Below are 16,054 nucleotides of genomic sequence, written 5' to 3'. Positions count from 1 at the left end.
ACTGCTCTGCATCTAACATTAATCTCTCTCCTCCCCACCACACTCGTTCACTGAAAAAACAGACAACTAGATAGTTCTTTGAACGCAAAACTAGGCCACATCAGACGCAACCTGTATGTAGATGTATGGTGCAAGGGAAATATCCCCCTGCTCCCACACAACTAATTAATACTAGTTGACAACAGAAATAAAATTTCTGCCGATAGTATTTGAACCAGTCTTATTCATTTGCGAATTTCATGCATTCCTTCTTGCAGATAACAGTGCCTTGCAAATCACTCAATTCATGTTTGCTAGCCAAACGTGCTCCTCCTAAATGTTCCGTACATCACGCATTAGTGCTGATTATCAAGACTGTGTTGTGTGTCAGCCTTTTATGGTCATCAATTGCACTCTTCTTGTGTTGCTCACTCATTCTTGTAACTCAAAAGTACGTCGTTGTCATCCAAGCCTAGCACTTGGAGCAGGCCAAATCAAATGGCTCGTCCCCGTGCCACTCGAGAAACTCCCACAAGGCTTTCATGACATGTCGTAATCAAAGTCCTTCCACAACCTGTAGCGACATTTCTGCAACGACGCGGGTCCCGATACCAAAAGTATGACTTATGCTTGCTTCTATTCTATATAATAAAACCACCACTCGGAAAGCGCTATTCCCTTCCCACATCCCTCAGAATGTGGTGAACGATCATCGATTACAACCAAGATGCGATGAATCTCGATCGCAAGCCTCACGCTCAGGGACAGTGCTACCACTCATCATCGTGGTTACGTCTACTCCAGCTTTGAACTAGAGAGAGTTGAAGACATACTACAGAAATGATCCTGTGAAGTATGATCTTGCTAGCAAGCTATCACCGCTCGCTACTTATGCCACGAGACCGTCAACACGCCCTACGAGAATACGACACACTCTTCACATTTCGCGATTTACTTATCGAAGAATTTCTTAAGCTCGGACATTCTGCAAAGAACCTACTTCTACTCTTACTTGGCCGCCATGATCTCACTCAGCTATTTTGTGCGCTACCAGTGCTTCTTGTCTTCCGAAATGAGAGACCATTGCCTCACGCGAGACTGTATGTAAACACCGCTTGCACCTCCGGCCGCTAGATGGGGGCCTGGGGCACATACAGTAGCATCCTATGGCGCAAGCAGACATGCCAAATAGCCACTGAAAGACAAACACACAAGACGGCGTTCATAGGACTCTTGTGCTTTCTTTAAAGCCGCCTCTCTCTTCGAAAATTTTCGCACCGCACTAGTTTATTCACCTCACCCTAACAGTGCAAACTCTTGTCGATATATCGCCACTTTCATGCATACTTCCTCTTTCGTTTCACTTTGCGTCTTACTTGATACCCGCCCAAGAGCTGCTGATATACAATACTCGCAATAAATGTGTTTCTCTCTGTATCTCTTTTCGCCTATCACGAGTATTGCTTTTCCTCACATGGCAATTATGAAAACACCCACAGCTAAACAAACACTTCCACTCAGCGCCACGTCCATACTATCAATCATACGCCAGTAATTTCACAGCTACTTGCTCCACTAATACATTTCTTATGTCTACTGTTAAACAGATGAAGAATCAAAGTATACAACAAGTCTCTATGAACATCACTGTCAGGACATTTTACAGACCTACGCATACCATGCCAATCTTTATGCTTCAACTATGATGGCCATGTGCTATGAATAAAGAAATTTCTCATAAAATAACAATTTTACAACTACTCCGACAAGTTCCTTACTAAAATGCTAGATGTTTAGCAATCCCCCCCCCCCCCCAAAAATCATCTCAGAATAATCTCAAGCAGTGCTTACATCCCATGAGCACTTCTTTGCAAACAAAACCACAAACTACTTTTTATACTAGCTTCCTTGTCACACTGAACAGGAAACTAATGCTAGTGCCTCAGTTTACTAAAAAGCTTTTTTTGCTTGCAACAAATAAACTACCAACTTGAACCACTTGGATTTTCAGACACACACAGAAAACTTAATTCCACAGAAATTTAGGAGTAACAGTGGTTACCTCACATTTTCACACACACTCAAATAGCTAGTTCTGTGCACTTCACACTATGTTCTCATCGTGTTTCACCAGAGAACACAGTTATCACTATGAATGGATTCTGGTAAAAGAGCATTAAAAAAAAAAACAGCCTGATCAAAGTGATTATCTGCACATCCTCTGCCAATATCATGTCACTCTATACCCGAGGGAAACTAGAATGCAGGGAAAGGAGCTTTGTTGTGAGCACTGTGTTGGTATTTCATCATTTACTGGCCAAAGTCTTCTCAAGCCAAGTATGCACCAGCTCTGTCTATGGCTGGGTCAATCAAGAGCCCCTATCAATTTTACTTAAAAGACAAGCAGCATCAACAACTCACAGGAGGCACTGAACATTTATACCATTATCTGCACCACCTTCCACTGATTTACTGAAGAAGAAACAGCAAAGTCTGGCCAATTTTGTACACAAGTAATCTTGAAAACATTGGAGTCAACAGCAGATACATAGTTTCCAAGACTGTAGCTAGGAACAACCCTTCCATTTCAAGATTTATCTCTCACTGAGACACATCATACCCAAACTACACCTACCAGGAAATTGCTACTCAATTCATCTCTAGCTATCTATGTCATATTCAACAACTGTCTCTTTCTCACCTAAATCTTCTACAAAACTGAGTACACTGTTATGAACAAAGAACCAATGCCACATTATGGCAACAAGCCAGTGCCACTAATATCCACTCTATTGAAAACAATTGAAATGCTCATCCTGCCCAACTAACCACCATCTACAGCCCAAATCTCACTCACATCATACCTACAAATCACAAACTTCTGCGGTAAAAATAATTTTGGGTTTCAAAACACAATCTACTAATCACATACTAGTATTTATTACAAAGCCTCTCAATTCATCATTCACTTCCAAATATCGGCTTATATGCTGTTGTGCAACTGCAGTGCAAGTAAACACCCTCAAATCATATAGAACTGAGATGCGGAAAGGGTTCACCAAGAGTTTCCAGGACAATAAATAGCGCTCTCTCTCTCTTTACACAATCGCCTAACACACTGCAAGCCATTTCAGGGCAAATGTACTTGTTTCATTATACTACGAAACGGCCAATTACATTTTCAAATTAAAAAAGCATCTACCTGATCCAACGTGATCCGCTACTCCACGCCCTTCATTCTCACAACACAACCTACCTCTTGTTAATTACATTACGTTTTACTTGTGATTATGGCTCAGCAATAGCCGAGCACTACGAAAAATACCTTATAGACTCATTTAATGTTCCCCTCCACGGAAATCTTTAGTAAAAGGCGAAAGATTTATTCGTTTTGAAGGGAAACCAGAGTGCCGATCAACGCCCTCACTTCAATACTTATGGCTGCTTCTCTATTGCTTCTCCGCGAGAACGCGGAAAATTCTTTCCGTCTTGTCTACTTCTCTACTGTCAACACACTTCCAGTGCCATGCAAGCACACACCCCAAACTAACTGTCAGCGCTGAAATACGTGTCTGCCAAATGTCGTCGATATTACTCTTTAGATAACTATTTTTATCATTTCTGTCACCATTCAAGCTGCTTCATTACCTCACCTGCCGACAGATGGCAGCACGCCCAATTCCTCTCGGCGACCCACCGTCAGAGACACAACTGCCCGCACTGCTCTGCATCTAACACTAATCTCTCTCCTCCCCACCACACTCGTTCACTGAAAAAACAGACAACTAGATAGTTCTTTGAACGCAAAACTAGGCCACATCAGACGCAACCTGTATGTAGATGTATGGTGCAAGGGAAATATCCCCCTGCTCCCACACAACTAATTAATACTAGTTGACAACAGAAATAAAATTTCTGCCGATAGTATTTGAACCAGTCTTATTCATTTGCGAATTTCATGCATTCCTTCTTGCAGATAACAGTGCCTTGCAAATCACTCAATTCATGTTTGCTAGCCAAACGTGCTCCTCCTAAATGTTCCGTACATCATGCATTAGTGCTGATTATCAAGACTGTGTTGTGTGTCAGCCTTTTATGGTCATCAATTGCACTCTTCTTGTGTTGCTCACTCATTCTTGTAACTCAAAAGTACGTCGTTGTCATCCAAGCCTAGCACTTGGAGCAGGCCAAATCAAATGGCTCGTCCCCGTGCCACTCGAGAAACTCCCACAAGGCTTTCATGACATGTCGTAATCAAAGTCCTTCCACAACCTGTAGCGACATTTCTGCAACGACGCGGGTCCCGATACCAAAAGTATGACTTATGCTTGCTTCTATTCTATATAATAAAACCACCACTCGGAAAGCGCTATTCCCTTCCCACATCCCTCAGAATGTGGTGAACGATCATCGATTACAACCAAGATGCGATGAATCTCGATCGCAAGCCTCACGCTCAGGGACAGTGCTACCACTCATCATCGTGGTTACGTCTACTCCAGCTTTGAACTAGAGAGAGTTGAAGACATACTACAGAAATGATCCTGTGAAGTATGATCTTGCTAGCAAGCTATCACCGCTCGCTACTTATGCCACGAGACCGTCAACACGCCCTACGAGAATACGACACTCTCTTCACATTTCGCGATTTACTTATCGAAGAATTTCTTAAGCTCGGACATTCTGCAAAGAACCTACTTCTACTCTTACTTGGCCGCCATGATCTCACTCAGCTATTTTGTGCGCTACCAGTGCTTCTTGTCTTCCGAAATGAGAGACCATTGCCTCACGCGAGACTGTATGTAAACACCGCTTGCACCTCCGGCCGCTAGATGGGGGCCTGGGGCACATACAGTAGCATCCTATGGCGCAAGCAGACATGCCAAATGGCCACTGAAAGACAAACACACAAGACGGCGTTCATAGGACTCTTGTGCTTTCTTTAAAGCCGCCTCTCTCTTCGAAAATTTTCGCACCGCACTAGTTTATTCACCTCACCCTAACAGTGCAAACTCTTGTCGATATATCGCCACTTTCATGCATACTTCCTCTTTCGTTTCACTTTGCGTCTTACTTGATACCCGCCCAAGAGCTGCTGATATACAATACTCGCAATAAATGTGTTTCTCTCTGTATCTCTTTTCGCCTATCACGAGTATTGCTTTTCCTCACATGGCAATTATGAAAACACCCACAGCTAAACAAACACTTCCACTCAGCGCCACGTCCATACTATCAATCATACGCCAGTAATTTCACAGCTACTTGCTCCACTAATACATTTCTTATGTCTACTGTTAAACAGATGAAGAATCAAAGTATACAACAAGTCTCTATGAACATCACTGTCAGGACATTTTACAGACCTACGCATACCATGCCAATCTTTATGCTTCAACTATGATGGCCATGTGCTATGAATAAAGAAATTTCTCATAAAATAACAATTTTACAACTACTCCGACAAGTTCCTTACTAAAATGCTAGATGTTTAGCAATCCCCCCCCCCCCCCCCAAAAAAATCATCTCAGAATAATCTCAAGCAGTGCTTACATCCCATGAGCACTTCTTTGCAAACAAAACCACAAACTACTTTTTATACTAGCTTCCTTGTCACAGTGAACAGGAAACTAATGCTAGTGCCTCAGTTTACTAAAAAGCTTTTTTCGCTTGCAACAAATAAACTACCAACTTGAACCACTTGGATTTTCAGACACACACAGAAAACTTAATTCCACAGAAATTTAGGAGTAACAGTGGTTACCTCACATTTTCACACACACTCAAATAGCTAGTTCTGTGCACTTCACACTATGTTCTCATCGTGTTTCACCAGAGAACACAGTTATCACTATGAATGGATTCTGGTAAAAGAGCATTAAAAAAAAAAAAAAACAGCCTGATCAAAGTGATTATCTGCACATCCTCCGCCAATATCATGTCACGCTATACCCGAGGGAAACTAGAATGCAGGGAAAGGAGCTTTGTTGTGAGCACTGTGTTGGTATTTCATCATTTACTGGCCAAAGTCTTCTCAAGCCAAGTATGCACCAGCTCTGTCTATGGCTGGGTCAATCAAGAGCCCCTATCAATTTTACTTAAAAGACAAGCAGCATCAACAACTCACAGGAGGCACTGAACATTTATACCATTATCTGCACCACCTTCCACTGATTTACTGAAGAAGAAACAGCAAAGTCTGGCCAATTTTGTACACAAGTAATCTTGAAAACATTGGAGTCAACAGCAGATACATAGTTTCCAAGACTGTAGCTAGGAACAACCCTTCCATTTCAAGATTTATCTCTCACTGAGACACATCATACCCAAACTACACCTACCAGGAAATTGCTACTCAATTCATCTCTAGCTATCTATGTCATATTCAACAACTGTCTCTTTCTCACCTAAATCTTCTACAAAACTGAGTACACTGTTATGAACAAAGAACCAATGCCACATTATGGCAACAAGCCAGTGCCACTAATATCCACTCTATTGAAAACAATTGAAATGCTCATCCTGCCCAACTAACCACCATCTACAGCCCAAATCTCACTCACATCATACCTACAAATCACAAACTTCTGCGGTAAAAATAATTTTGGGTTTCAAAACACAATCTACTAATCACATACTAGTATTTATTACAAAGCCTCTCAATTCATCATTCACTTCCAAATATCGGCTTATATGCTGTTGTGCAACTGCAGTGCAAGTAAACACCCTCAAATCATCTAGAACTGAGATGCGGAAAGGGTTCACCAAGAGTTTCCAGGACAATAAATAGCGCTCTCTCTCTCTTTACACAATCGCCTAACACACTGCAAGCCATTTCAGGGCAAATGTACTTGTTTCATTATACTACGAAACGGCCAATTACATTTTCAAATTAAAAAAGCATCTACCTGATCCAACGTGATCCGCTACTCCACGCCCTTCATTCTCACAACACAACCTACCTCTTGTTAATTACATTACGTTTTACTTGTGATTATGGCTCAGCAATAGCCGAGCACTACGAAAAATACCTTATAGACTCATTTAATGTTCCCCTCCACGGAAATCTTTAGTAAAAGGCGAAAGATTTATTCGTTTTGAAGGGAAACCAGAGTGCCGATCAACGCCCTCACTTCAATACTTATGGCTGCTTCTCTATTGCTTCTCCGCGAGAACGCGGAAAATTCTTTCCGTCTTGTCTACTTCTCTACTGTCAACACACTTCCAGTGCCATGCAAGCACACACCCCAAACTAACTGTCAGCGCTGAAATACGTGTCTGCCAAATGTCGTCGATATTACTCTTTAGATAACTATTTTCATCATTTCTGTCACCATTCAAGCTGCTTCATTACCTCACCTGCCGACAGATGGCAGCACGCCCAATTCCTCTCGGCGACCCACCGTCAGAGACACAACTGCCCGCACTGCTCTGCATCTAACACTAATCTCTCTCCTCCCCACCACACTCGTTCACTGAAAAAACAGACAACTAGATAGTTCTTTGAACGCAAAACTAGGCCACATCAGACGCAACCTGTATGTAGATGTATGGTGCAAGGGAAATATCCCCCTGCTCCCACACAACTAATTAATACTAGTTGACAACAGAAATAAAATTTCTGCCGATAGTATTTGAACCAGTCTTATTCATTTGCGAATTTCATGCATTCCTTCTTGCAGATAACAGTGCCTTGCAAATCACTCAATTCATGTTTGCTAGCCAAACGTGCTCCTCCTAAATGTTCCGTACATCACGCATTAGTGCTGATTATCAAGACTGTGTTGTGTGTCAGCCTTTTATGGTCATCAATTGCACTCTTCTTGTGTTGCTCACTCATTCTTGTAACTCAAAAGTACGTCGTTGTCATCCAAGCCTAGCACTTGGAGCAGGCCAAATCAAATGGCTCGTCCCCGTGCCACTCGAGAAACTCCCACAAGGCTTTCATGACATGTCGTAATCAAAGTCCTTCCACAACCTGTAGCGACATTTCTGCAACGACGCGGGTCCCGATACCAAAAGTATGACTTATGCTTGCTTCTATTCTATATAATAAAACCACCACTCGGAAAGCGCTATTCCCTTCCCACATCCCTCAGAATGTGGTGAACGATCATCGATTACAACCAAGATGCGATGAATCTCGATCGCAAGCCTCACGCTCAGGGACAGTGCTACCACTCATCATCGTGGTTACGTCTACTCCAGCTTTGAACTAGAGAGAGTTGAAGACATACTACAGAAATGATCCTGTGAAGTATGATCTTGCTAGCAAGCTATCACCGCTCGCTACTTATGCCACGAGACCGTCAACACGCCCTACGAGAATACGACACACTCTTCACATTTCGCGATTTACTTATCGAAGAATTTCTTAAGCTCGGACATTCTGCAAAGAACCTACTTCTACTCTTACTTGGCCGCCATGATCTCACTCAGCTATTTTGTGCGCTACCAGTGCTTCTTGTCTTCCGAAATGAGAGACCATTGCCTCACGCGAGACTGTATGTAAACACCGCTTGCACCTCCGGCCGCTAGATGGGGGCCTGGGGCACATACAGTAGCATCCTATGGCGCAAGCAGACATGCCAAATAGCCACTGAAAGACAAACACACAAGACGGCGTTCATAGGACTCTTGTGCTTTCTTTAAAGCCGCCTCTCTCTTCGAAAATTTTCGCACCGCACTAGTTTATTCACCTCACCCTAACAGTGCAAACTCTTGTCGATATATCGCCACTTTCATGCATACTTCCTCTTTCGTTTCACTTTGCGTCTTACTTGATACCCGCCCAAGAGCTGCTGATATACAATACTCGCAATAAATGTGTTTCTCTCTGTATCTCTTTTCGCCTATCACGAGTATTGCTTTTCCTCACATGGCAATTATGAAAACACCCACAGCTAAACAAACACTTCCACTCAGCGCCACGTCCATACTATCAATCATACGCCAGTAATTTCACAGCTACTTGCTCCACTAATACATTTCTTATGTCTACTGTTAAACAGATGAAGAATCAAAGTATACAACAAGTCTCTATGAACATCACTGTCAGGACATTTTACAGACCTACGCATACCATGCCAATCTTTATGCTTCAACTATGATGGCCATGTGCTATGAATAAAGAAATTTCTCATAAAATAACAATTTTACAACTACTCCGACAAGTTCCTTACTAAAATGCTAGATGTTTAGCAATCCCCCCCCCCCCCCCCAAAAATCATCTCAGAATAATCTCAAGCAGTGCTTACATCCCATGAGCACTTCTTTGCAAACAAAACCACAAACTACTTTTTATACTAGCTTCCTTGTCACACTGAACAGGAAACTAATGCTAGTGCCTCAGTTTACTAAAAAGCTTTTTTTGCTTGCAACAAATAAACTACCAACTTGAACCACTTGGATTTTCAGACACACACAGAAAACTTAATTCCACAGAAATTTAGGAGTAACAGTGGTTACCTCACATTTTCACACACACTCAAATAGCTAGTTCTGTGCACTTCACACTATGTTCTCATCGTGTTTCACCAGAGAACACAGTTATCACTATGAATGGATTCTGGTAAAAGAGCATTAAAAAAAAAAACAGCCTGATCAAAGTGATTATCTGCACATCCTCTGCCAATATCATGTCACTCTATACCCGAGGGAAACTAGAATGCAGGGAAAGGAGCTTTGTTGTGAGCACTGTGTTGGTATTTCATCATTTACTGGCCAAAGTCTTCTCAAGCCAAGTATGCACCAGCTCTGTCTATGGCTGGGTCAATCAAGAGCCCCTATCAATTTTACTTAAAAGACAAGCAGCATCAACAACTCACAGGAGGCACTGAACATTTATACCATTATCTGCACCACCTTCCACTGATTTACTGAAGAAGAAACAGCAAAGTCTGGCCAATTTTGTACACAAGTAATCTTGAAAACATTGGAGTCAACAGCAGATACATAGTTTCCAAGACTGTAGCTAGGAACAACCCTTCCATTTCAAGATTTATCTCTCACTGAGACACATCATACCCAAACTACACCTACCAGGAAATTGCTACTCAATTCATCTCTAGCTATCTATGTCATATTCAACAACTGTCTCTTTCTCACCTAAATCTTCTACAAAACTGAGTACACTGTTATGAACAAAGAACCAATGCCACATTATGGCAACAAGCCAGTGCCACTAATATCCACTCTATTGAAAACAATTGAAATGCTCATCCTGCCCAACTAACCACCATCTACAGCCCAAATCTCACTCACATCATACCTACAAATCACAAACTTCTGCGGTAAAAATAATTTTGGGTTTCAAAACACAATCTACTAATCACATACTAGTATTTATTACAAAGCCTCTCAATTCATCATTCACTTCCAAATATCGGCTTATATGCTGTTGTGCAACTGCAGTGCAAGTAAACACCCTCAAATCATCTAGAACTGAGATGCGGAAAGGGTTCACCAAGAGTTTCCAGGACAATAAATAGCGCTCTCTCTCTCTTTACACAATCGCCTAACACACTGCAAGCCATTTCAGGGCAAATGTACTTGTTTCATTATACTACGAAACGGCCAATTACATTTTCAAATTAAAAAAGCATCTACCTGATCCAACGTGATCCGCTACTCCACGCCCTTCATTCTCACAACACAACCTACCTCTTGTTAATTACATTACGTTTTACTTGTGATTATGGCTCAGCAATAGCCGAGCACTACGAAAAATACCTTATAGACTCATTTAATGTTCCCCTCCACGGAAATCTTTAGTAAAAGGCGAAAGATTTATTCGTTTTGAAGGGAAACCAGAGTGCCGATCAACGCCCTCACTTCAATACTTATGGCTGCTTCTCTATTGCTTCTCCGCGAGAACGCGGAAAATTCTTTCCGTCTTGTCTACTTCTCTACTGTCAACACACTTCCAGTGCCATGCAAGCACACACCCCAAACTAACTGTCAGCGCTGAAATACGTGTCTGCCAAATGTCGTCGATATTACTCTTTAGATAACTATTTTTATCATTTCTGTCACCATTCAAGCTGCTTCATTACCTCACCTGCCGACAGATGGCAGCACGCCCAATTCCTCTCGGCGACCCACCGTCAGAGACACAACTGCCCGCACTGCTCTGCATCTAACACTAATCTCTCTCCTCCCCACCACACTCGTTCACTGAAAAAACAGACAACTAGATAGTTCTTTGAACGCAAAACTAGGCCACATCAGACGCAACCTGTATGTAGATGTATGGTGCAAGGGAAATATCCCCCTGCTCCCACACAACTAATTAATACTAGTTGACAACAGAAATAAAATTTCTGCCGATAGTATTTGAACCAGTCTTATTCATTTGCGAATTTCATGCATTCCTTCTTGCAGATAACAGTGCCTTGCAAATCACTCAATTCATGTTTGCTAGCCAAACGTGCTCCTCCTAAATGTTCCGTACATCATGCATTAGTGCTGATTATCAAGACTGTGTTGTGTGTCAGCCTTTTATGGTCATCAATTGCACTCTTCTTGTGTTGCTCACTCATTCTTGTAACTCAAAAGTACGTCGTTGTCATCCAAGCCTAGCACTTGGAGCAGGCCAAATCAAATGGCTCGTCCCCGTGCCACTCGAGAAACTCCCACAAGGCTTTCATGACATGTCGTAATCAAAGTCCTTCCACAACCTGTAGCGACATTTCTGCAACGACGCGGGTCCCGATACCAAAAGTATGACTTATGCTTGCTTCTATTCTATATAATAAAACCACCACTCGGAAAGCGCTATTCCCTTCCCACATCCCTCAGAATGTGGTGAACGATCATCGATTACAACCAAGATGCGATGAATCTCGATCGCAAGCCTCACGCTCAGGGACAGTGCTACCACTCATCATCGTGGTTACGTCTACTCCAGCTTTGAACTAGAGAGAGTTGAAGACATACTACAGAAATGATCCTGTGAAGTATGATCTTGCTAGCAAGCTATCACCGCTCGCTACTTATGCCACGAGACCGTCAACACGCCCTACGAGAATACGACACACTCTTCACATTTCGCGATTTACTTATCGAAGAATTTCTTAAGCTCGGACATTCTGCAAAGAACCTACTTCTACTCTTACTTGGCCGCCATGATCTCACTCAGCTATTTTGTGCGCTACCAGTGCTTCTTGTCTTCCGAAATGAGAGACCATTGCCTCACGCGAGACTGTATGTAAACACCGCTTGCACCTCCGGCCGCTAGATGGGGGCCTGGGGCACATACAGTAGCATCCTATGGCGCAAGCAGACATGCCAAATAGCCACTGAAAGACAAACACACAAGACGGCGTTCATAGGACTCTTGTGCTTTCTTTAAAGCCGCCTCTCTCTTCGAAAATTTTCGCACCGCACTAGTTTATTCACCTCACCCTAACAGTGCAAACTCTTGTCGATATATCGCCACTTTCATGCATACTTCCTCTTTCGTTTCACTTTGCGTCTTACTTGATACCCGCCCAAGAGCTGCTGATATACAATACTCGCAATAAATGTGTTTCTCTCTGTATCTCTTTTCGCCTATCACGAGTATTGCTTTTCCTCACATGGCAATTATGAAAACACCCACAGCTAAACAAACACTTCCACTCAGCGCCACGTCCATACTATCAATCATACGCCAGTAATTTCACAGCTACTTGCTCCACTAATACATTTCTTATGTCTACTGTTAAACAGATGAAGAATCAAAGTATACAACAAGTCTCTATGAACATCACTGTCAGGACATTTTACAGACCTACGCATACCATGCCAATCTTTATGCTTCAACTATGATGGCCATGTGCTATGAATAAAGAAATTTCTCATAAAATAACAATTTTACAACTACTCCGACAAGTTCCTTACTAAAATGCTAGATGTTTAGCAATCCCCCCCCCCCCCCCAAAAATCATCTCAGAATAATCTCAAGCAGTGCTTACATCCCATGAGCACTTCTTTGCAAACAAAACCACAAACTACTTTTTATACTAGCTTCCTTGTCACAGTGAACAGGAAACTAATGCTAGTGCCTCAGTTTACTAAAAAGCTTTTTTCGCTTGCAACAAATAAAGTACCAACTTGAACCACTTGGATTTTCAGACACACACAGAAAACTTAATTCCACAGAAATTTAGGAGTAACAGTGGTTACCTCACATTTTCACACACACTCAAATAGCTAGTTCTGTGCACTTCACACTATGTTCTCATCGTGTTTCACCAGAGAACACAGTTATCACTATGAATGGATTCTGGTAAAAGAGCATTAAAAAAAAAAAAAAACAGCCTGATCAAAGTGATTATCTGCACATCCTCTGCCAATATCATGTCACGCTATACCCGAGGGAAACTAGAATGCAGGGAAAGGAGCTTTGTTGTGAGCACTGTGTTGGTATTTCATCATTTACTGGCCAAAGTCTTCTCAAGCCAAGTATGCACCAGCTCTGTCTATGGCTGGGTCAATCAAGAGCCCCTATCAATTTTACTTAAAAGACAAGCAGCATCAACAACTCACAGGAGGCACTGAACATTTATACCATTATCTGCACCACCTTCCACTGATTTACTGAAGAAGAAACAGCAAAGTCTGGCCAATTTTGTACACAAGTAATCTTGAAAACATTGGAGTCAACAGCAGATACATAGTTTCCAAGACTGTAGCTAGGAACAACCCTTCCATTTCAAGATTTATCTCTCACTGAGACACATCATACCCAAACTACACCTACCAGGAAATTGCTACTCAATTCATCTCTAGCTATCTATGTCATATTCAACAACTGTCTCTTTCTCACCTAAATCTTCTACAAAACTGAGTACACTGTTATGAACAAAGAACCAATGCCACATTATGGCAACAAGCCAGTGCCACTAATATCCACTCTATTGAAAACAATTGAAATGCTCATCCTGCCCAACTAACCACCATCTACAGCCCAAATCTCACTCACATCATACCTACAAATCACAAACTTCTGCGGTAAAAATAATTTTGGGTTTCAAAACACAATCTACTAATCACATACTAGTATTTATTACAAAGCCTCTCAATTCATCATTCACTTCCAAATATCGGCTTATATGCTGTTGTGCAACTGCAGTGCAAGTAAACACCCTCAAATCATCTAGAACTGAGATGCGGAAAGGGTTCACCAAGAGTTTCCAGGACAATAAATAGCGCTCTCTCTCTCTTTACACAATCGCCTAACACACTGCAAGCCATTTCAGGGCAAATGTACTTGTTTCATTATACTACGAAACGGCCAATTACATTTTCAAATTAAAAAAGCATCTACCTGATCCAACGTGATCCGCTACTCCACGCCCTTCATTCTCACAACACAACCTACCTCTTGTTAATTACATTACGTTTTACTTGTGATTATGGCTCAGCAATAGCCGAGCACTACGAAAAATACCTTATAGACTCATTTAATGTTCCCCTCCACGGAAATCTTTAGTAAAAGGCGAAAGATTTATTCGTTTTGAAGGGAAACCAGAGTGCCGATCAACGCCCTCACTTCAATACTTATGGCTGCTTCTCTATTGCTTCTCCGCGAGAACGCGGAAAATTCTTTCCGTCTTGTCTACTTCTCTACTGTCAACACACTTCCAGTGCCATGCAAGCACACACCCCAAACTAACTGTCAGCGCTGAAATACGTGTCTGCCAAATGTCGTCGATATTACTCTTTAGATAACTATTTTCATCATTTCTGTCACCATTCAAGCTGCTTCATTACCTCACCTGCCGACAGATGGCAGCACGCCCAATTCCTCTCGGCGACCCACCGTCAGAGACACAACTGCCCGCACTGCTCTGCATCTAACACTAATCTCTCTCCTCCCCACCACACTCGTTCACTGAAAAAACAGACAACTAGATAGTTCTTTGAACGCAAAACTAGGCCACATCAGACGCAACCTGTATGTAGATGTATGGTGCAAGGGAAATATCCCCCTGCTCCCACACAACTAATTAATACTAGTTGACAACAGAAATAAAATTTCTGCCGATAGTATTTGAACCAGTCTTATTCATTTGCGAATTTCATGCATTCCTTCTTGCAGATAACAGTGCCTTGCAAATCACTCAATTCATGTTTGCTAGCCAAACGTGCTCCTCCTAAATGTTCCGTACATCACGCATTAGTGCTGATTATCAAGACTGTGTTGTGTGTCAGCCTTTTATGGTCATCAATTGCACTCTTCTTGTGTTGCTCACTCATTCTTGTAACTCAAAAGTACGTCGTTGTCATCCAAGCCTAGCACTTGGAGCAGGCCAAATCAAATGGCTCGTCCCCGTGCCACTCGAGAAACTCCCACAAGGCTTTCATGACATGTCGTAATCAAAGTCCTTCCACAACCTGTAGCGACATTTCTGCAACGACGCGGGTCCCGATACCAAAAGTATGACTTATGCTTGCTTCTATTCTATATAATAAAACCACCACTCGGAAAGCGCTATTCCCTTCCCACATCCCTCAGAATGTGGTGAACGATCATCGATTACAACCAAGATGCGATGAATCTCGATCGCAAGCCTCACGCTCAGGGACAGTGCTACCACTCATCATCGTGGTTACGTCTACTCCAGCTTTGAACTAGAGAGAGTTGAAGACATACTACAGAAATGATCCTGTGAAGTATGATCTTGCTAGCAAGCTATCACCGCTCGCTACTTATGCCACGAGACCGTCAACACGCCCTACGAGAATACGACACACTCTTCACATTTCGCGATTTACTTATCGAAGAATTTCTTAAGCTCGGACATTCTGCAAAGAACCTACTTCTACTCTTACTTGGCCGCCATGATCTCACTCAGCTATTTTGTGCGCTACCAGTGCTTCTTGTCTTCCGAAATGAGAGACCATTGCCTCACGCGAGACTGTATGTAAACACCGCTTGCACCTCCGGCCGCTAGATGGGGGCCTGGGGCACATACAGTAGCATCCTATGGCGCAAGCAGACATGCCAAATAGCCACTGAAAGACAAACACACAAGACGGCGTTCATAGGACTCTTGTGCTTTCTTTAAAGCCGCCTCTCTCTTCGAAA

At 42.4% G+C, this 16,054-nt stretch overlaps 9 non-coding genes across 9 annotated transcripts; all 9 read right to left on the bottom strand.

The window, feature by feature from the left end:
• Nucleotides 1-635: 635 nt before the first annotated feature.
• LOC126123193 (small nucleolar RNA U3) lies at nt 636-842 on the bottom strand. Its single transcript, XR_007526295.1, has one exon. It is a non-coding gene; the product is annotated as a small nucleolar RNA U3 (small nucleolar RNA).
• A 2,429-nt stretch (nt 843-3,271) lies between these two features.
• Nucleotides 3,272-3,390, bottom strand: LOC126123080 (U5 spliceosomal RNA). The gene has a single exon (XR_007526193.1). It is a non-coding gene; the product is annotated as a U5 spliceosomal RNA (small nuclear RNA).
• A 943-nt stretch (nt 3,391-4,333) lies between these two features.
• On the bottom strand, nt 4,334-4,540 carry LOC126123181 (small nucleolar RNA U3). Its single transcript, XR_007526284.1, has one exon. It is a non-coding gene; the product is annotated as a small nucleolar RNA U3 (small nucleolar RNA).
• A 2,437-nt stretch (nt 4,541-6,977) lies between these two features.
• Nucleotides 6,978-7,096, bottom strand: LOC126123079 (U5 spliceosomal RNA). Its single transcript, XR_007526192.1, has one exon. It is a non-coding gene; the product is annotated as a U5 spliceosomal RNA (small nuclear RNA).
• Nucleotides 7,097-8,039: 943 nt separating this feature from the next.
• On the bottom strand, nt 8,040-8,246 carry LOC126123169 (small nucleolar RNA U3). Its single transcript, XR_007526273.1, has one exon. It is a non-coding gene; the product is annotated as a small nucleolar RNA U3 (small nucleolar RNA).
• Nucleotides 8,247-10,677: 2,431 nt separating this feature from the next.
• LOC126123078 (U5 spliceosomal RNA) lies at nt 10,678-10,796 on the bottom strand. The gene has a single exon (XR_007526191.1). It is a non-coding gene; the product is annotated as a U5 spliceosomal RNA (small nuclear RNA).
• Nucleotides 10,797-11,739: 943 nt separating this feature from the next.
• LOC126123157 (small nucleolar RNA U3) lies at nt 11,740-11,946 on the bottom strand. The gene has a single exon (XR_007526262.1). It is a non-coding gene; the product is annotated as a small nucleolar RNA U3 (small nucleolar RNA).
• Nucleotides 11,947-14,380: 2,434 nt separating this feature from the next.
• Nucleotides 14,381-14,499, bottom strand: LOC126123077 (U5 spliceosomal RNA). Its single transcript, XR_007526190.1, has one exon. It is a non-coding gene; the product is annotated as a U5 spliceosomal RNA (small nuclear RNA).
• A 943-nt stretch (nt 14,500-15,442) lies between these two features.
• Nucleotides 15,443-15,649, bottom strand: LOC126123144 (small nucleolar RNA U3). Its single transcript, XR_007526251.1, has one exon. It is a non-coding gene; the product is annotated as a small nucleolar RNA U3 (small nucleolar RNA).
• Nucleotides 15,650-16,054: the final 405 nt, after the last annotated feature.

This window comes from Schistocerca cancellata, unplaced genomic scaffold (genome assembly GCF_023864275.1).
Source record: "Schistocerca cancellata isolate TAMUIC-IGC-003103 unplaced genomic scaffold, iqSchCanc2.1 HiC_scaffold_417, whole genome shotgun sequence".
NCBI classification, from domain to species: domain Eukaryota; kingdom Metazoa; phylum Arthropoda; class Insecta; order Orthoptera; family Acrididae; genus Schistocerca; species Schistocerca cancellata.
Note: the sequence above shows the minus strand (reverse complement) of the source record. Positions and strands in the feature narration are given on the sequence as shown.